Genomic DNA, 21364 nt, shown 5'->3' on the forward strand with positions numbered 1-21364 from the left:
GTTTTAGCCCACACCTTGGACAGTACCAGCTAGACATCTGGGGCTATTTCACACTAAACACAGATAGCAGTATAATTCCACTTCAGCTGTGGAATCCCAGAATTTTAGTTTGATAAGACACAAGGGACTTCATCCTATGGGCTTCGGGCTCCATTTTCATGCACTTATAATAACTTTTTTTTGTACCCCGTCTCCATCTCCCCGAAGGGACCCGGGAGGTTTACACATGACACAAAGTGCCTAAAACAGCACACAAAAATGAAATAAACACACAATACAATAAAAGATAAACCAGTAGTATATAAAACAACAATTTGAACTCAAAACAGCACCCAATAACCTATAGTGTCGACTGTCATAAAAACATGGCCAACTGTAAACAAGAAGGGAAAGGGATAGTGCAAGTTGTAGCTAAAGAACATGGGTATGAGATGAAAGTGCAGTGCTGTATCATAATTATGGACCATTGAGCTAGACATTTTCAAAGGCTTGTGTAAATATCGGAGCCCCACAGGAGTCCCATGGAAGCCATCACATGACATGAGGGCACTTCTGGTGGGAATTCATGGGGCTCCGTTTCTGCAGCGCATGAAAATGAAGCCCGGAGCCCATCTTCAGGAGTCAGGTGTTTCCTGACTCCAAACAGATTCCAGATGGGAGAAACTGGGGGAAAGACAGGTAAGGATATGGGATGACTGGCCATACTGAAAGACGGAAGGGGGAACGGGTTACAACAGTTCCCTCCACTTTCCCCTCACTCTGTCTAACAAAAAGCTCTCTGGATGTGAACTGTAAATGCTTCCCCCTTAACTGGAAAAATTGCTACCAGGGCAATTAAGGGGGAATCACAAGTGTTAATTTTATGATTTGAAAGGACTGCTGAACTTTTCTGGTAGAATCTTAGTCCAGTCTTGCTTGTGTCACATGAATGGCAAAGGAAGTTTTTAAGGGTGGGTAGAAGTTCCCAGAAAGGCAAATTCAAAGTGACTCATCAATAGTCTGGAATGACTTCAGTCTGCATTTTCCTGGTGATGCTGAATTAGGCTGGAATATGTAGAAATGTAAACAGCATAGTTGCCAATAGTTTGACATACCTGGGCACATTCTTGTCCTTCTAACAAAGGAAAAGGAGAAGGGAAGGGAGGTTGAATTTGTTATGTAAGGTAGACCAGCTTTTCAAAGAGAAAAAAAAATGTTGGTAGAACACATTTCTGTGCAATAACAGCTCCTCTCTCTCATTTATAATAAAAATAATACAATAATAAAACCTTATTTGTAGACCGCCCTATCTCCCCGGAGGGACTTATTTAACAGCTAATCTCATTTAATGTCTGTAGCATATGGGTTAGAAAGAAATGTGGGCTTCCAATCAATTTGAAGTATTTAAAAACTCATTTAAATAATTTCAGATTTACACTGGACTGGCAGAAATATTCTGATATCCCAAGAATCACACCAATTTTTCCTGTAGTCATAACATTACTTAGAATAACTTTCGTAGAAAATAAGATTTAATACTCATAACATATCCTATTCAGAATTGCACTTGAACATATTTACTTGAAAGCCATATTCAAGTAGTTAAATATTTACTTGGAAGTAAATTTATGATTCTTTTTACAGTCAGGAAGGCTAAAGTTGTAATTCTATACCCACTTCCATGGAAGTATAGTCAACCCATACTAAACTTAGCTCTGAAAGAAACATTATCTTGGAATATATGGCAATGGTACTTTAAATCCCTGTGGGATCCTAACATAAAACTGGACCTATACATAAAGTGTTTTTAAAGTACATGACTCCTATTGAGATAAGTGAATTTAACAAAATCATAGCTAGCAGATATTATTTAAAAACTAGACAGATAACATTTCTGATATGTTCATTTCCACAAATGGACCTGTGGTGTAACTGCTACAGAAACAATCACAACTACATACAGCTACAAGGATGTCTAAAGTTTTGGGGGATTTGGGTGGGATTTGAAGCTAGCCAGGGAGGCTAGCTGAAATTGATGAAGTCATCAGTTGGTTCCTTCAGTGGAGTAGGCGCTGGTAAGTTCACCCTCCCAAAGGATAACCATCATGACTCCATCCATCCTGAGATTTGTATTTTGCTAAAGGCTTTAGCATCCTCACCTATAAAGTTTCAATGAATGACAGTACTGAAGGTCTCTAGCTAAAAATATTTTGGAATTACACCACATTACAAATCCTAGGATTTTATAGGGTATTCTGAGACAAGGAGTATTCAAAATGCTTTTCATAAAATCATAGAATTGGAAGAGACCAGAAGGGCCAGCTAGTCCAAACTTCTCCTATGCAACAGCACATAAAGTACTCGTGACAGATGGCCATCCAGCCTCAGCTTAAAAACCTCCTGGAAAGGTTTTTGTCAGTTCCTTCCTCTGAAATACAGCACACAGCACCAGTTATTCACTGGCAATCTTCCATCTCAGTACTAATCAGAGCTGCATTGCTTCCAAGATCAGGTGAAATCTGGTACCTTTAGGGCAGTGGTTCTCAGCCTGTGGGTCGCCAGATGTTTTGGGCTACAACTCTCAAAAATCCCAGCCAGTTTACCAGCTGTTAGGATTTTTGGGAGTTGAAGGTCAAAACATCTGGGGACCCACAAGTTGAAAACCACTGTTTTAGGGTATTTTACAACGAAAAGAAAACCTATCCCAGCCCCACTCCCTGTCAAATGAGCCTCTGTCATTGAAGGTATTCTCAAGAGGGTCTTTGGGTGAATTCATGCCATTTATTTCTAGAGAATAATTTCCTAGAAAACATCATGTTTTCACAGGGTACAAATGCATTCACATGTCCCTGCTGCTATTCCAATTTCACCTTACTTTATGCAAGTTATACTTAAGACTTGGACAACTTTGTTGCCTGTTCCTTCCACATGTTAGAAGTCAGAGGCATTATACAAGTTTGTTGAAACCAAGATGGAGTGTTTGGGCCATATCCCAAAGCCAACCCAATAATGGTTCACACTGCCCACCAAAGGCATGCCAGAACATTGATTCTATGCCCATTGAGAAAGAGGGCAAGAAGCTACATACTATGGGTAAAAACATACTCTTCTACTACCTTGAAGTGCAAGATTTCCAATTATGCAGCACATGCATGAGAGCATATCAGCCACTATTGTGAGAGGAAATGACTTCATATCTGAAATAATATCCAGGATTACAGTTGTCCTGCATACAGAAGCTCATTTGTTGGCTACTTCCATGCTACAGATTGTAGCATCAAGGCTTTGGTTAGTGTATCGGTACTTTGCAGGCACCCATAGTTGTGCTCTTCCAGATTGTTTTCACCTAGGCTCATTCTACTATTGAAGACCTCCCCTTAGATAAGGAGATTCTTTTAAATGCTGATCCAAATAACTGTCTGGACCACTCACATGATATATGATCCACTACTTAGAATCTCAGCTTTAATCTCGGTGAAATGTTGGCCACCATACTGGCTTTTCTTTTTCTATTAGTTGTATGTTTTAATTATTTATAGTTATTGTTGTTATATATTTTACTATGTTGAATTGTAGGCATCAAATATGTGCCGGTTTGGAAGCCGGCCTGAGTCCCTGCTAGGGGGTTGAGAAGGGTGGCGTAGAAATGCTCGAAATAAATAAATAAATAAATAAATAAATAAATAAAATAATCCTCATCAAACAGGTGCTTTGACCTCCTTAAAATGATGTCCTTTCTGTCACTTTGCTTCAACCTCATATTGTATCTATTCACAACAGGCTCCAAAACCTTCATCATGTCTGGGTCTCTAATCACATCACAAATGTTGGTACTAAACATTGTGGCCAGAGGATATGCTATAGAATTTGTGCACATCCTTGCCCAAATAGGAGATGCTAGAACAGGAGGGGGGCCCCTGTTGCTCAAGGGGCTGTAGAGTTGGCTCCAATCTCTCATCTACATCAGGAGGCTTTCATCATGTTGAAGGGTGAAGGTCTGCATCCCATCTGGGATCTATGCACAACGTAAACTATTCAGGGTGGTTATACTCACTTCTTCCATTCTTCCCCTTATGCATAAGGTTGATTGCTCTGTCAAATTGGACCTAAAAGACATGCATTTAACATTGCAATCTGAACACTTCACAGATAGTTCCTCTGTTTTATAGTGGGGAGATGTATGTACCATTTCCATTCCATTCCCTTTGCCATGTGCACTGACTCTGTGTATTCACCAAGTACACAGCCTTGGTTTTTGCATGGCTTCAACAAGAAGCCATGCAAATTTCCTTACAAATTGGTTGATAGTGGTACACAAGCAAAAGCATCTTATTGCTGAAATTCCAGATGACTACTCAAAGAACTACAGGTAACTAACTACAGTTACAGGTGAGCAACCTCTCCTTCTCATGTATGAACATATTCACATATTTAAAGTTTCATTTTGTCTAATTTTTATTGTATATTATATCATCTACAGTGCATATGAATATTATTATATCTGCACAATCTGTAACATACACTCAAACATCATTTTTGGGGGTATGATTTTTCTTTTAAAAGCCTTGACATTTGACTGTTACACAAGCCTGTTTTTAGAAAATTCATGTTTTCCAAAAAAAAAAAAAATTCTCAATAGTTTTTCTAAGTAAATAAATGCAATTGGAATGATGATGTCGTGGGATATTTTTTTCCAATGGCAAATTTAATTCATTTTATTTAAATCCAAAAAAATATACTCTTGGTCAGACTCTGAAGGAAATTAAATAATACTGGCAAGTCTGGTTTAAAAATGGATTTCTGTTCAGTGATGTCACAGCTACTTTGGCCTCTAGCTCTTCTGTCAAAACAAATACATCTTCCTTTCTTATTTTATTCTGCAGGGTTTGCACTTTCTACTTGAACAACCATTTTTAAAAATGCCAAAGATAATTTTGCTCTACCTGACAAGATATTAATTTTAAAGGCAAAGCAAAGCATAGCCTACACTCAATTTCCTGGAACTATTCAAATTTCTCCCTGAATTCGAACCTCTGACCTGTTGATCTTCAGTACCAGGGGCTCTAACATAAACTTGCCAGTATTTCAATGGGAAATGTGGGCTTACTTTTGGCTGATGAGGTAGTCAAGTAAATTAGAATTGTTATCGTGTGCCTTCAAGTCATTTCAGAATTAGGGTGACACTAAGGCTAAAGGTTGGGGCAGGGCCCAGGTACAATCCTGGAGGGCTGCATCTGGCCCACAGGCCTTAGTTTGGGAACCCCTGCTGTAGATGCACCCTAAAACTAATGATAGTTGTCTAACAAAATTTTGGAAGAATGAAAACTCTGCACTCTTGCTCTACTGTTTCCCAGGCTGAACATGAAATGACCGCATCATTTTCTATTTTATAATATCTTTGTTCTCAATGGCATGGCTGCTATTCAAATTTCATTATTCATGCTCTTATCAAATCAAACATTTTTTTCCTGCCCGTTGTCATTGTAAATTGAGCACTCAATTTTCAAATGACCCAATTCAAACAGAATAAAAAGTTTTGTCTTATATAATTACTCACCCTGTTCAAAAATAACTACAGCCGAGAGAGATAAAATTCATTTTTAAAAGAATATAAGGCTATTACTGAAAGACATTATAATTAATACAATCGCTGCCATTATTAATATTAATAATTTGACACTAGGGAGAGATAATAAGAAATTTAAAGATAGGAATATATTGACTGAAAGAAACTATGTGACATCAAAGCAGTCAAGGCCAGCTATGTTCTATAATTTAACATTCGTTTTGCATTTCACCATATATTTCTCCCCACATTTAAAACTTTGCTTTTAAATAGAGGATATATATATATATATATATATATATATATATATATATATGATTGTAAACACACAATTTCTTAAGCTATATTTGTGTGTATGTTTGAGAAGATATAGCATTGCATGTTCTACACATAAAATACTAGGTTTGAAAAAGATCCAGTCCTTAAAAATGGGAAGACTGTATGAATTCTTATTTCAGATCTGGATAGATTCCAATGAAATTAATGGGGTTGTCATAAATCAAGAGGTGATTTGAAGCCACATAATACATCTCCCCCATGAATCAATACTTCAAAAAAAAATTGGCAATCCAAATTAGAACAGATTCACTAGATCAAAGGGATTTATCTACCATTCAATAATCACTCAGCCATTCATTCTGTGGGTACTCTACTTTAGTTGGGACTATTCATTTATTTCATTGTATACCGCCCTTTTAACCCTCAAAGGGGACTAAGGGTGCTCTAACAGGTAGGCAACAATTTGATGCTGTGAAATATACATACAGGAAAATAAACATATACATTAAAACAGTGGTTCTCAACTTTCTTAATGCCATGACCCCTTAATACAGTTCCTCATGTTGTGGCGACCCCCAACCATAACATTATTTTTGTTGCAACTTCATAACTGTAATTTTGCTACTGTTATGAATCATAATGTAAATATCTGATATGCAGGATGACTTTTCATTCACCGGACCAAATTTGGCACTGATACCCGATACACCCACATTTGAATATTGTTGGTGTTGGGGGGGGGGGGGGATGCGGGATGGATTTTCAGTAGATCTTCAGCCTACTCTGCCAAAGGGGTTCCTAAAACCATCAGAAATATATTTTTTCTGATGGTCTTTGGTGACCCCTTGGAAACCCCCTCGCATCCCGCCTAGGGGTCCCAACCCCCAGTTTGAGAAACATTGCATTAAAACAAGAAATTAAAAACACATATAACATTAAATATTACAAAAATTATTTAAAACCAACAAGATTTAGAGCAACTCTCTCTAACTTTGGAAGTTACATAAAAACAAAACAAAACAAAAAAAACCCAAGAAAGCAGATAACAATTTATGGTTTTTTAAATGATCTTCAAAATCTTCTACTTCAATTTCTTGAATTTGAACTGCCTGTGTAATGCACGACAGGAGCTCTGAGAAGGATTAATGGAAAATTAGTCCCTTAATTAGAAATGTCCTATTGCCCAAGAATACTAAATTGTGTTGTTTTGCTCCATCTCAACTGATTTATGATGAGGATTTTTGTTTATTACTTTCATTGTATATTCTATTTTTGTATGTCTTATTTGGGACATACCTACTCTGCACTACCATGGTGTCTGCAAGGATGGAATGTACTCTGAATGTTTTTCAATAGAGAAATAAATTCTGTTTACTGTCACGCACTGTAGCATTTGCAAGGTGATCATGTTACTTTTCTTCAGATGAGGAAAGGAGACTGTTATCTTATGTATGCCTATTCAGACATTCAGCCTATTGAAATCAGTAAGGAATACACCAGTGCTCAAGATCTTCAGGAGACACAATGATGTGAGGTGAGCTTCCTTGCTGCAACAGCGCCAACATGTGGCCACATTTTAAAAATGCAGAATTGACCGACCAACCAAAGAAATGTGCAAATTCTGGATATTAACAAAATAGGTTGATTTCATTAATTTACCCATTTTGGTCCCATATAGTATTTCCTGATTAGTCACCATCGGCACAACTCACAAGGAACATGGAGTCAGGAATTGTGTCTCAATAGACACCAGTTGCTGACAATGAATTTCATCTGTTATTTCAATTACGATACTTCCAGTTTGGGAACCTTCTGGGGGGAAGGGTGTCTTTGTAATCTTTGTAATTTTTGTCTTTATTATCATCTATAATGGGATGATTTGAGCAAATCCAACCACCTTATCATTTATCCCAAATCCATAGCATTTTTGAACAAATTTTAAAAGCCCTGGTCCCAGTTCATATTTTTGAGAAACCTCAAGGTTTATATCCAAACTTCCATTGGGAGAACCCTCTGAATATATTGTCTTTCATGGCTGCAATGACTGAGTTGCTGTGATATTTTTTTTTGGGTGGTATGGCCATGTTCCAGCAGCATTGTTTCACCTGCACCTGTGGTTGGCATCTTCCGAGGTTCTGTTGGCAGTGAGACAAGTGGAGTGACACAGATTATTTGAGAACACTGAAATTCTGGACCATTCTGTCAACCATTATATCAGATTACACAGAGAAGCTACTGAAATCCACAAGTATGTGAACAATTTCAACAAAAAGGAGGAAATAATAAAATGAACAAAATCTGGTTTTCAGTAGTAAAAAAAAAAAGAATCAAGACAATAAATAATGAACACCACTCAGAAATAGAAGAACTCCAGCCAACGGCCAGTTAACACCTCTCAAACAGATAATGCCTCCAGGCAACATAGGCAAGGCTACCTCTATGCAGATACCCTCACCGATCAACTTTGCAAACTTCATGGCTACTCAGATGCTAATTCAAACTTGCTAAGTGAAATATTTACATTTGCTTTAAACAGACAAGGGTTCTTTCTTCTCACCCTGGACATTCCAAAGATAGATAGATAGACACACACACATATACATAAATACAGACACACACACACACTCCACTTGCCTCACTGCCAACAGAACCTCTGAAGATGCCAGCCACAGATGCATGTGAAACATTAGGAGAGAATGCTGCTGGAACATGACCATACAGCCAAAAAAAAAAACTCGTAGCAAAAAAACCCCCACTGTTCAGATATTTCCACCATCTACTCCCAGTTCTTCACTCTCAATACAGATGAAAACTCATTCTGTTATCCAAAGATGGTCAAATTTAGCCAGGAGTCTTTCATGAAACACTGTCAAAAAGGTTCCTCAAAGTCTATGAATATAACCTGCACCTTTTGACATAAAGGAAGGGCATGGATCCAGAAGAACTATGACTCAGCATGCATGAGTCAACATGTTGGCTTTATTTTCTGATGCTGACACTGGCAGTGGGAGCAGCTAAGCAATCCATGGATTGGATGTCTTATTTCTCATGAAGCTTGAGTGTAGAAGTAATTGATGTTCCTGTCTCCAAAAGTCAGAGTAATGAGCCTTAAAAGGAAACCCTAGACATTTGCTTTGGTTTCCTGGGAGAGAAAGGAGTCCGAGCATTGGCTACTGCTGCTTTTTGTGGTCACATGGAACAAACAAACAACAGATTTGTTTAGCTTCTTCTAGTGCAAAACAGTATAATTAGAAAGTAGGAGTGTGAGGCTCCCATCCTTTATTCTGCCACTTTCCTTACTAGATGAAAGAGTCTGCCTAAAAGGTTGTCTACACACTAAAATAAACCATCCATCATTCAGATTATTCAACCCTAGAGCTGCCCTGGATTCATCACATTAGGCTCACACCATATATACCACACTGAAAATGTATTGCTGGCTAATGCTTGCTAGTCAGGTTCTGGCAGGATGGAGTAGCTGCCCCCCAGATGACCTGTGTTCGGGGTGGTTTATACAGGACATGTTAATCTGGTTTGTAACCTGGAACCAAACCACATAGGGCTTTAAAGGTCAAAACCAACACTTTGTACTTTGCCAAGAAACTAATTGGCAACCTTGGAGTGACTTTAGGATAAGTTTAATATGCTCACTCCTGGATGTTCCCGTGGCCAATCTGGCTGCTAATTGGAGTTTAGCAGCCAGTACAGATGTAGCCCAATGTAAAGTGCATTGCAGAAGTCCAACCTTAAGATTACTGTGCATGCATTGCCATCTTCATGTCCTCTGCTTCTAGGAAGGGATGCAGCTGATCTTTACATCTACCTGAGCTCATATTTGGAGACACTTCCAAGCTATGAACACAGTCTTTCAGGGGGAGTGTAACCCCTACCAGAACTGGTTGACATATTTCCAAAAAGAGAAGGTTAGACACTGGTATGCAATTATTAGGTTCAGGGGATCCAGACAGGGTTTTTTTTTCCAGCAGTGGTCTAACAGGATGGAAAATTCCTTTCCTTAAGAGATGCACTGATAATTTATTGTATTTGAGATCTAACTGCATCTCCCCCCTGAATGTCCATCCAAGAGGGACAGGGATCAAGAAAGAAGGTTGTCCTCCTTACTTGTCTCAGCAGCTTGTCCATTCCAAAGCAATTACTAATTGAAACTGATCATGTGTAATCCCACTCACAAAGTTGCTGGACACCTCGTTAACTTCTGCTTGAATGACATCCTCTAAAGCAACTCATATGCAAGAAATTTTATCTGCAACATGGTTATTAATAGCATCACAGTGAACTACTGAACATTCTAACAATGGGTTCGGGGCGGGGGGGGGGGGGAGGTACCTGACTAAAACCTCTCATTACTTGTGACTCCAAAGACACAATGCGTGCAAAGTTTTCTGCAGGCTGCACTCCCAACTGTAAAGTACTTTTGCCAGTTAGAATAAACTATATTGACCTAGACTGATGGTTTAACTTTAAGTATGTGCCATTTATTTTCATTTGTGAATACTAGCCAAAGCCTCTTTTGTTTTATTTGTAGCTGAGACCTCAACTTTTTTTTTGTCAAGGTGACCGCTCCTTTCTCATTACTACAGTTTAACCTCAAACTGTCTAAAGACACTGATGTAATAGCCACAATCAGCTATATTGTCCAAATAGCAAAAATGTAGAAAGAATCTTTCCAAATGAATTGAGGATTGCTGTGACTGCTTTGATCTCCCTGTTTGGCATGAGGATTCTTCTATATACAAACCTTCTGATTAATTCATTAAAACACACAAAATAGCTTATTAACCAGCTCTGCTATTTTGTGGATAGTGGTTTCAGTTACTTTGTAATCAACTGGAATTCAAACTAAAATTTAAAAGAATCCTCTCCAAACAATTTCTGCACATTAGTCCTATCTTTTGAAGCTATTGTATGCCTGAATTTGCCAAAATGTGCATTTTCATTTCAACTTGCGTTACAGAAAAAGACTAACATAATATGTCAAGACCAAATATCAATTAAAAATAATACAGGAAAATGACTCCTATTTAATATGCCTCTGATCAGTTTGGCACTTTTCTAAATAGTAGTTATATGGAGCAAATCGTCACAAAAACACATCCAAGCTCTGCCTGAATCTTCAAACTAGCATGAAGCTTGTTAGGAACTATTACTTTGACATATACCCTTTCTATACTGCCATATAATCCATATTATCAAAACAGCTAATCCACATTATCTGCTTTGAATGGAATTATCTGAATCTACACTGCCATATAATCCAGTTCAAAGCAGATAATCTGGATTTCATATGGCAGTGTAGAAGGGGACATATTCTGCATCCAAGTTGGAACCACACCAGAGGAAAGAAATTACTAGGTTTACAGGAATCAAATTCAGATGCAAGTGTAAGTATGGAATAGTGCGAATATTTAGGAGAAATACCCTCTTATTTGGGAAAGTTAATATGGTGCATTGATGGTTTGTATGTTGGATGAGCACTCAAGAGACTAGGCTCTGAATCTTTGTTGAGACCTCAAAACCCAATGGGACTGGCTCTACACTAGTAGGGAAAATAATTTTACATCAGCTCCATTCTTCTTAGTGCACAGAATAAAAAGCCCAAATCTTAATGAAATACAGTGAGTCCACCGTATCCACATTCTCCATGACAATGGATGATGATATCAGAAAGTTTTTCCCCAGTCAGAAAATTTACAATTGTGGGTGGTCATATGCCTGCCTCTGAGGGGAAAAGTGGCATGATCAGCAACCCCTGGGGGTGGGTACTTTCAAAAGACTCTGAAGTGTCCACATTCCTATTGCTTCCATTTTATAATATAGGATGTGATCATTTCTTTTGAATCCACCCTCCTATCCACCCCCACCCCCTGCCCTCAAGTGTGGATATGGCATGCACACTCTGCTGGGTTTAGCTGTGCCTTTTAGCTCCATATTTTTCTGTGTAACTTCAGTTTACTCCTTTTGTTTCACTGGTATGATTTTTTTTTTTAAAAAAAGAGGTGATTCTTTTTTCAGTTTTTCTGTGTTTCCTCTTCATTTGCTAATCATTTCTAATTGTACCTTTCCACTGCCTGCCATTTCCTTGAGTGTGCTATTACCTGCTGGTTTCATTCTTGCATCTTCTAGAACAGTGGTTTTCAACCTTCCTAATGCCGCGACCCGTTAATACAGTTCTTCAATTTGTGGTGACCCCCAGCCATAACATTATTTTTGTTGCTACTACATAACAGTAATGTAAATATATGACACGCAAGATGTATTCTCATTCACTGGATCAAATTTGACACAATACCCAATATGTCCAAAACTTAATACTGGGTGGGAGGTTTTTTGGGGGGTGGGGGTGGGGGTGGGGTCGATTTTGTCATTTGGGAGTTGTAGTTGATGGGATTTATAGTTCACCTACAATCAAAGAACATCCTGATCTCCACCATAAATGGAATTGAGCCAAACTTGGCACACAGAATTCCCATGACCAACAGAAAATACTGGAAGGGTTTGGTGACTTCCAATATTGGGTTTTGGAGTTGTAGTTCACCTCCATCCAGAGAGCACTGTGGACTCAAACAATGGTGGATCTGGACCAAACTTGGCACAGATACTCAATATGCCCAAATGTGAACAGTGGTGGGGTTTTGGGAAAATAGACATTGACATTTGGGAGTTGTAGCTGCTGGGATTTATAGCTTACCTACAATCAAAGAGCATTTTGAACTCCACTAACAATAGAATTGGACCAAACTTCCCACACAGAACCCCTGTGCTTTGAAGGGACTCACTGGCCCGAGCTTCCCTCCAGCCTCGCATGCTCTCCCTTGCCGGAACATGCGTACCACGCTGGTATGTGCCGAGCATGCCTGCTTTCTTCTCCCTGCCTGGAGTCTCAAAAACAGCCTTTCCGTTGGCTGAGAGGCTGGCTGAGAGGTTGGCCAATTACAGCAGAGGAGGATTTTTGGTGGGAGGATCCTTTGTCTGTTTGCAAAAAGGAAGAGGACAGGTGGAGAGATCTTCAGCCTTCTCTGCCAAAGGTGTTTCTAAAACCATCAGAAATATAACAACAACAATTTATTATGGTCCATAGATCCATCAGATATTTACAAGACTTACCATCAGAAATATATGTTTTCTGGTGGTCTTTGGCGATCCCTTTGAAACCCCCTTGTGACCCCACCCAGGGGTCCCGGCCCCCAAGTTGAGAAATGCTGCTCTATACTATCCCCCTGGTTCAACCTAATGCTGATGAGAAACAACAGCGATCCACAGGAACTGAAAGTTGTTAGGCAACACTGTCGAATGAGAAAGCATGACATACGCCCCAGCCTCCTTTTGCCTTAGGAAAACATGCAAAAGATGAATTCTTTATAAATAGATCTTAGCCTGTTTCTCAGCCACAAAAATCGAAGAATGTCTTGCTTTCTTTATCACATCCAAAGGAAAAATGGAAGCAGGCATGAGGGAATCAGAGGTCTTCCATTATTAGAAATCCTACTAAAGGTGAGGTTAGCAGAGTATTGTGAGTAATGGTGATAGAAGATGCAGATACCAGAAATAGGACTCTATTTCCATGTACATGTGCACATGCCCTATTTAGAAGAAAATAAACTTTGCGTGTAAAATGTGCTTTGATGAATCAATGCAAATGGCAAAGTGGCTGAAAAAGCTACACTCATTGTTAATCTATAATTAGCATGGAGGAAACAGTTGGTATGGTGCCATGAAGTGGATTTAAGAATAGGGTTAATTTGATGCTATCATCCTGATGTGTTCTTATGGGTGCTAATGCATTCTTGATAACTCAGTAATGCATTCTCTAGATTTTTTGCTGCTAGGCGTAGTTCTGCCCTGAGGCACCTTTGAGAAGTCATACTCTTTCAGCCTTAGAGGCTGGCATTAACAAATCTTCTCTAAGTAAATCTTGGCAAGAGAACCCTAGGAAATTTTAGGTCTCAGATGATTCTGAGCTGGCAACTCTAGCACTTACATACCAATATAAGGGGGTAAATGAATCGGAAGATTACTATTGCAAGTACAGTTTACGTATCCCTTATCTGAAGTGGTTGGGACCAGAAATGTTTCAGATTTTGGAGGGATTTGGGAATATTTCCATATACATAATGAGATAACTTGGATATCCATGCCTCCTGCCATTTCACAGATCCCTGTCTTTTACTCTAGGCTCACATCTTGTCTATTCTTTGCTTGCGTTATATATGAGACCTGAAGCTGGAGAGAGACTGCAGATCTCAGAGAGTGAGGATATCAGGAGCCGGATATTTGGAAATAAATACAGTGTTTGTACTGTACAGGATATCTCCAGGCAGCCACACACTTCTGACTTGCAAACAAACAAGCAGGAGTGTCTCACCTACTTCCCCAAAGCTGGAAATGGGTGGCTGGTGGTAAAAAATTTGGAATTTTGGAGCATTTTACTTTGAATTTTCAGATTAGGGATGTTCAACCTATAGCAGCATCACTAGGATCCCTACCACCATTTTTCAGAAGACTTAGGGATGGTATGACTAGGTCAGGCCCCTTCTATACTGCCATACAAAATTAATATTATCTGCTTTGAACTAGATTATATGGCAGTGTAGATGTATATAATCCATTTTTTTGTCTGTCGGGAGTGACTTGAGAAACTGCAAGTCGCTTCTGGTGTGAGAGAACTGGCCATCTGCAAAGACATTGTCCATGGGATGCCTAGATAATATACCATCCTGTGGGAGGCTTTTTTAATGTCCCCACACAAGAAGCTGGAGCTGACAGACAGGAGTTCACCTCACTCCCTGGATTCGAACCATCGAATGGGTTTAACCCATTGCGCCACTGGGGGGGGGGGTCGTATATAATCCAGTACAAAGCAGGTAATGTAAATTATCTGCTTTGATAATCAGGATTATATGGCAGTGTAGAAGGGGCCTCAAAGCCTTTCAAACTGTGGCCCATTTACACTGCCATATAAAACCCATATCATCTGCTTTGAAGTGGATTATATGGCAGTGTAGACTCAGGCTCCTTCTACACTGCCATATAAAACCCAGAGTATTTGCTTTGAACTGGATTATACAGCAGTGTATACTCATATAACCCAGTTCAAAGTAGATAATGGAACAATGCCAAAGCAGATAATGTGAATCATCTGCTTTGATAATCTGGATTATATAGCAGTGTAAAAGGGGCCTCATATAATCCAGTTCAAAGCAGATAATCTGAGGGCCCTTCCACACTGCCATATAACCCAGAATATCAAGACAGATAATCCACAATATCTGCTTTGAACTGGGTTATCTGAGGGCCCTTCCACACAGCTATATAACCCACAATATCAAGGCAGAAAATCCCACAATATCTGCTTTGAACTAGGTTATTTATTTATTTATTTATTTATTTGCTATATTTATATACCGCCGTTTCTCAGCCTAGCCGGCGACTCAACGCAGTTTACAACATAATATAACCATCAACAGTAAAAAAGTTAAAAGCATAAAAACATAAAAAACATAAAAACACAATTCATACATCAATACCAATCCAGTTCGACTCTTAACTAAAAACGTGATCCAGTTCGTCATCCATGTTGCCAGTCCTTTAGTCAGTTACCATTCGTTGCATTGGGTTAACCAAATGCCTGCTTAAACATCCAGGTCTTCAATCTTCTTCGGAATATCATCAATGAAGGGGCTGATCTTACCTCCAAGGGCAGGGCGTTCCATAGCCGCGGGGCCACCACAGAAAAGGCCCTGTCTCTCGTACCCGCCAGCCGCACCTGTGAAGCAGGCGGGATAGAGAGCAGGGCCTCCCCAGAAGATCTTAGGGTCCTGGCGGGCTGATAGGCCGAGATACGTTCGGATAGGTAAGTTGGGCCAGAACCGTTTAGGGCTTTAAAGGCCAACGCCAGCACTTTGAATTGAGCCCGGTAGCAGATCGGCAGCCAGTGGAGCTGGTGCAGCAGAGGAGTTGTATGCTCCCTGCGCTCCGCTCCCGTTAGTATCATTGCTGCCGAACGTTGGACTAGTTGGAGCTTCCGGGCCGTCTTCAAAGGCAACCCCACGTAGAGAGCGTTGCAGTAGTCCAAACGGGATGTAACCAGAGCGTGGACTACCGTGGCCAAGTCAGACTTCCCAAGGTACGGGCGCAGTTGGCGCACGAGTTTTAACTGTGCGAATGCTCCCCTGGTCACCGCCGAAACCTGGGGCTCCAGGCTCAGCGATGAGTCCAGGATCACACCCAAACTGCGAACCTGCGTCTTCAGGGGGAGTGCGACCCCATCCAACACAGGCTGTAACCCTATACCCTGTTCGGCCTTGCGACTGACCAGGAGTACCTCTGTCTTGTCTGGATTCAATTTCAATTTGTTCGCCCCCATCCAGACCGTCACAGCGGCCAAGCACCGGTTCAGGACCTCGACAGCCTCCTTAGTAGCAGGTGGAAAGGAGTGACAGAGTTGGACATCATCCGCGTACAGATGACATCGCACTCCGAAACTCCGGATGATCTCACCCAGCGGCTTCATGTAGATGTTAAACAACATGGGAGACAATATTGAGCCCTGAGGAACCCCACAAGACAAAGGTTGTGGGGTTGAACAGGAGTCTCCCAGTAACACCTTCTGAGACCGACCCTCGAGGAATGAGCGGAGCCACTGTAAAACAGTTCCTCCAAGACCCATTCCCGCGAGGCGTCTCAGAAGGATACCGTGGTCGACAGTATCGAAGGCCGCTGAGAGGTCCAGAAGCACCAACAGGGACACACTCCCCCTGTCGAGCTCCCGGCGCAGATCATCCACTAAGGCGACCAAGGCTGTCTCAGTACCGTGCCCCGGCCTGAAGCCAGACTGTGCCGGATCCAGATAATCCGTGTCTACCAAGAATGCCTGGAGTTGTGAGGCCACCACACGTTCCAGGACTTTGCCCAAAAAGGGGAGATTGGAAACAGGCCGGAAGTTGACGAATTGAGTGGGGTCCAGTGATGGTTTCTTCAACAGCGGTTTTATTACAGCTTGCTTTAAGCTGGCTGGAAAGATGCCTTCCCGGAGGGAGGCATTAACCACCACCTTCACCCACTCGGCCAATCCCCCTCTGGCCTCCTTCAGAAGCCAGGATGGGCAGGGGTCTAGGATGCATGTGGTAGCTCTCATTCCTCCAAGCACCTTGTCCACATCCTCGGATTGAACCAATTGAAATGAATCCATCAAAACCGGACAAGCAGATGCTCGTGTTACATCCTCAGAGACTGCCGTTAATATGGTGTCCAGACCAGAGCGGATCAAAGCGACTTTGTCTGCAAAGAACTGAGCAAAGGCTTCACAGCGAGCTGCCGAGTCATCAGGGCACCCATCCTGAATGGTGGGTTTTAACAGGCCTCTGACAACTCGGAACAGTTCGGCCGGACGGTTCTTTGCAGACGCAATAGTGGCCGCAAAGAAGGTCTTCTTTGCGGCTTTTATTGCCGCGGCATATGCCCTTAAGAAGGACATAAACCGTGTTCGATTTGGCTCGCTCGGATTCGAACGCCACACGCTCTCTAGTTCCCTCTTCTTTCGCTTCAACGCTGCCAGCTCCTCAGTGAACCAAGGAGCTGGTTTAGCTCGGCTACTTGAGAGGGGACGTTCTGGAGCGATCGTGTTTATTGCCCTAGTCATCTCCCCATTCCAGAGAGCGACCAGGGCATCAACAGGATCACCAACCGAGGCGGCAGGAAATTCCCCAAGAGCCGTCAGGAATCCATCCGGATCCATAAGCCTCCTGGGGCGGACCAACTTAATGGGTCCTCCACCTCTGCAGAGGTTAGGGGGTGCAGTTAATCTAAAGCTGACCAGGTGGTGGTCGGTCCATGGCAACGGAGAGATGGATAACTCCTCAACACCGCCACCTTCCTCCCATCCCTGGCAGAAAACCAAGTCCAATGTATGTCCAGCACTGTGGGTGGGGCCAGATACCTGTTGGGACAGCCCCATGGTTGCCATGGTAGACATGAAGTCCTGAGCCGCTCCCGATAGGGTGGTCTCGGCGTGGACATTGAAGTCCCCCAGCACAAGCAGCCGCTGGGACTCCAATGCCAGGTCCGAGATCACCCCCGCTAGCTCAGTCAGGGAGTCTGTAGTGCAGCGAGGTGGACGGTACACTAACAGAATCCCTAATCTGTCCCGGTCACCCACCCTCAGGTGGACGCATTCAAAATTTGTTGACTGCGGGATGGGGGCCCTGGTCAGAAGAATGGAGTCTCTATAGATCACTGCAACCCCGCCTCCCCGCCCCCCGGATCTTGGTTGGTGCTGCACGGAGAAACCTGGCGGGCAAAGCTGGGTCAAATTCACACCTCCAGCTTCGTCCAGCCAGGTCTCCGTGATGCACGCCAGATCTGCCCGTTCATCCAGGATTAAATCCTGGATGAAAGCTGTTTTGCCATTGACAGATCTGGCGTTCAACAGCACCACCTTCAATCCGGGGGGACCGCCGACCTGGTTACACCAATTCACCATATCAGGAGACCGAGTTGGAGTTACTAATGTTGTTGTACGATCCCTAGGCCGAATTCGAGGTCTCCTTTTCCCGTATCTCCCCATCCCCACCACGACTTCTATGGGGGCTCCCCGACCAATGGAACACCCTCCCTCCTCCATGACGCAGTCTACCTTCCTATTTTCACCCCATGCTTCACTGCTGGTTATATGATTTATCACCGGTTTAACTCGCACTGGGATCTCCAATTCACTCCCCTCCTTACCTCTCCCGCAGGCAGCTAACAGCAGTGTTACAAGATACCAGGAGATCGGAACTAGCATGGGTGGTAGATGTTAGCAGTCTCAATAAAGCTACCAAAGTTCGTAAAGTGCAGCTTGTGGTTGTATAAATCTTACAGTTATCTGAATCCACACTCATATAATGTGGGATTTTCTGCCTTGATATTTGTGACAGAATGAAAATTACGCATAGCTCAAGTCTTTACCAATCTACACAGTGTCTTGCTAGAGAAAAGATATGCCACACAGATGATCAAGAATGGTGTTTACTCTTTGTTATGCAGAGCAACATATATACCGTCATGTGAACAGTTGCATTGACTCACACAATGTCCTTTGAGAGCGATTCAAATGGTCCTTAGGTGTCCATGTGAATGATAATTTTCCAACAGCCCCAGAAGCAGAAATGCTAGCTGTCTTGGTAAACTCCTGCACAGAAAAACCTAAACATGTAACTGTTGCCAAAACTCCCAGACTCAGCTAGCTACTCAGGTGTCGCCCAACCAGTCAGCGTCCTGCTTTGCATTTTTCAGTTAATACACTCACCAACTGATTTTTACATGCTCCAACAATATTCTGGGATATAGGGCCATATTATTATTATTATTATTATTATTATTATTATTATTAACTTTATTTGTACCCCGCTAGCATCTCCCGAAGGACTCGATGCGGCTTACACAGGCCGAAGCCTCAAAACACAATACAATAGAAAACATAACACAACAATAACAAAGCAAATCAAAACAATAAGCAAAATAACGACAATGGCAATACATCAAGACATTATTAAAACTGGTTCGGCCGGCGCAATGGGGTACAAGGGTTAAAAGTGCTGAACTGGCAGGAGGCACGTAGGATTAAAAGTGCGGTGTGCAGCAACGATTAGTTATGCTAAGGTGCTACTAGGACTTGGGGTGGGGATTCCTAGTCTGAGAAGGCACAACGGAACAGCCAAGTTTTTAAATTCCTTCTGAAAACAGCTAGAGTAGGGGCCTGTCGGAGATCTTTTGGAAGGGCGTTCCAAAGTCGGGGGGCCGCCACAGAGAAAGCCCTGTCCCGTGTCCCCACCAAGCGCGCTTGCGACGTAGGTGGGATCACGAGCAGGGCCTCCCCAGATGATCGAAGCGAGCGTGTGGGTTCGTAGATGGAGATGCGGTCACGCAGGTAGGGTGGTCCCAAACCATATGGAAGGGCCCTGAGTCTATACTGCCATATATCCCAGTTCAAAGCAGATACTGTGGGTTATTCTGCTTTGATATTCTGGGTTATATGGCTGTGTGAAAGGGCCCTGAGTCTATACTGCCATATATCCCAGTTCAAAGCAGATACTGTGGGTTATTCTGCTTTGATATTCTGGGTTATATGGCTGTGTGAAAGGGCCCTGAGTCCTCACTGCCATATATCCCAGTTCAAAGCCGATACTGTGGGTTATTTTGCCTTGATATTCTGGGTTATATGGCTGCGTGAAAGGGCCCTGAGTCCACATTGCCATATATCCCAGTTCAAAGCAGATACTGTGGGTTATTCTGCTTTCATATTCTGGGTTATATGGCTGTGTGAAAGGGCCCCGAGTCCCCACTGCCATATATCCCAGTTCAAAGCAGATACTGTGGGTTATACTGCCTTGATATTCTGGGTTATATGGCTGTGTGAAAGGGCCCTGAATCCACACTGCCATATATCCCAGTTCAAAGCAGATACTGTGGGTTATTCTGCTTTCATATTCTGGGTTATATGGCTGTGTGAAAGGGCCCCGAGTCCCCACTGCCATATATCCCAGTTCAAAGCCGATACTGTGGGTTATTTTGCCTTGATATTCTGGGTTATATGGCTGTGTGAAAGGGCCCTGAGTCCACACTGCCATATAACCCAGTTCAAAGCAGATAATGTGGGATTTTATACAGTTGTGTGGAAGGGGCCAGAATTATCTGTTTTGATAATCTGGGTTATATGGCAGTGTGGATCCATCCTGTGTGTCAAGATATGTTAGTGTTTTTTTGTTTTGTTTCTTGGTGTGTCATATGAATGTAATGAGAAATGACAAAAATCTTGAAAATGTATACTATTACTTTACAAATCATATATGATACTTTTTCTTCCCCACCCTGACAATTATATTTATCTATTTCCTCTAGAGCAAACAATGAAGCCATTTGATGCCTTGTCCACCTATTCACAGCCCACAGGTTTTCCCCTGCAGATTCCAGTTATTCTGGTTCATTATGATTCAAAACTCACACGAACAGCTTTGACATCCAAGTCAAAGCGAGACATGAGGCGCACAGCCTGCTCTGAGTTGGTCATTCGCCTTGAGAGTGAAATGCTCATTCAACTCTAAGAGGGTGAAATCAAACAAAGAGCAGGAAAAACAAAAGCTGGAGTCGGTACCCAGCCCTTCCGTGCCTCCTCTCCACCGCCCGAAGGCGAAACTTCAGTGATCAGACGTGTTTGCCTGGTTTCAGGTGGGAGCCCAGGTGAGCCGAAAGGGCCTATGGGTAATGTAGTTCAGTCTTTTCCAGGTGGCGGAGTCCACTGAGGTTGTGCAACCGCGGCAGGACTCCACGTCCCACAAGGCATTGCTTGCCACCCACAAGCAGAAGGCGTGGGGCTGCCAATTAGGGTTGCTAAGCTGACCTGTCCGCATTTTTGGAAAGCTGCATGGAACCACCAAGAAGGCATCCACGCGGGGAGATCTGGAAAGAAATGGCTTAGTGGAAGTTGGCTGTCCCTGATCGAGGAGAGGGAAAAGGTATGTTTTCCTTTGAAGTATGCTTCCA

General features: G+C 42.2%; 1 protein-coding gene across 3 annotated transcripts in view; it reads left to right on the forward strand.

The window, feature by feature from the left end:
• Positions 1-20941: 20941 nt before the first annotated feature.
• MACC1 (MET transcriptional regulator MACC1) overlaps positions 20942-21364 on the forward strand; it is a 49025-nt gene continuing 48602 nt past the window's right edge. For 2 of the 3 annotated variants that reach the window (XM_067470266.1, XM_060782112.2), the window contains exon 1: positions 20944-21336. The gene's annotated coding sequence lies outside the window, so the exon portion shown is untranslated. Of the gene's footprint in view, positions 21337-21364 lie in introns of all 3 variants that reach the window. The other variant, XM_067470267.1, reaches the window with a different exon arrangement.

Source organism: Anolis sagrei, chromosome 6 (genome assembly GCF_037176765.1).
Source record: "Anolis sagrei isolate rAnoSag1 chromosome 6, rAnoSag1.mat, whole genome shotgun sequence".
Taxonomy (NCBI): Eukaryota; Metazoa; Chordata; class Lepidosauria; order Squamata; family Dactyloidae; genus Anolis; species Anolis sagrei.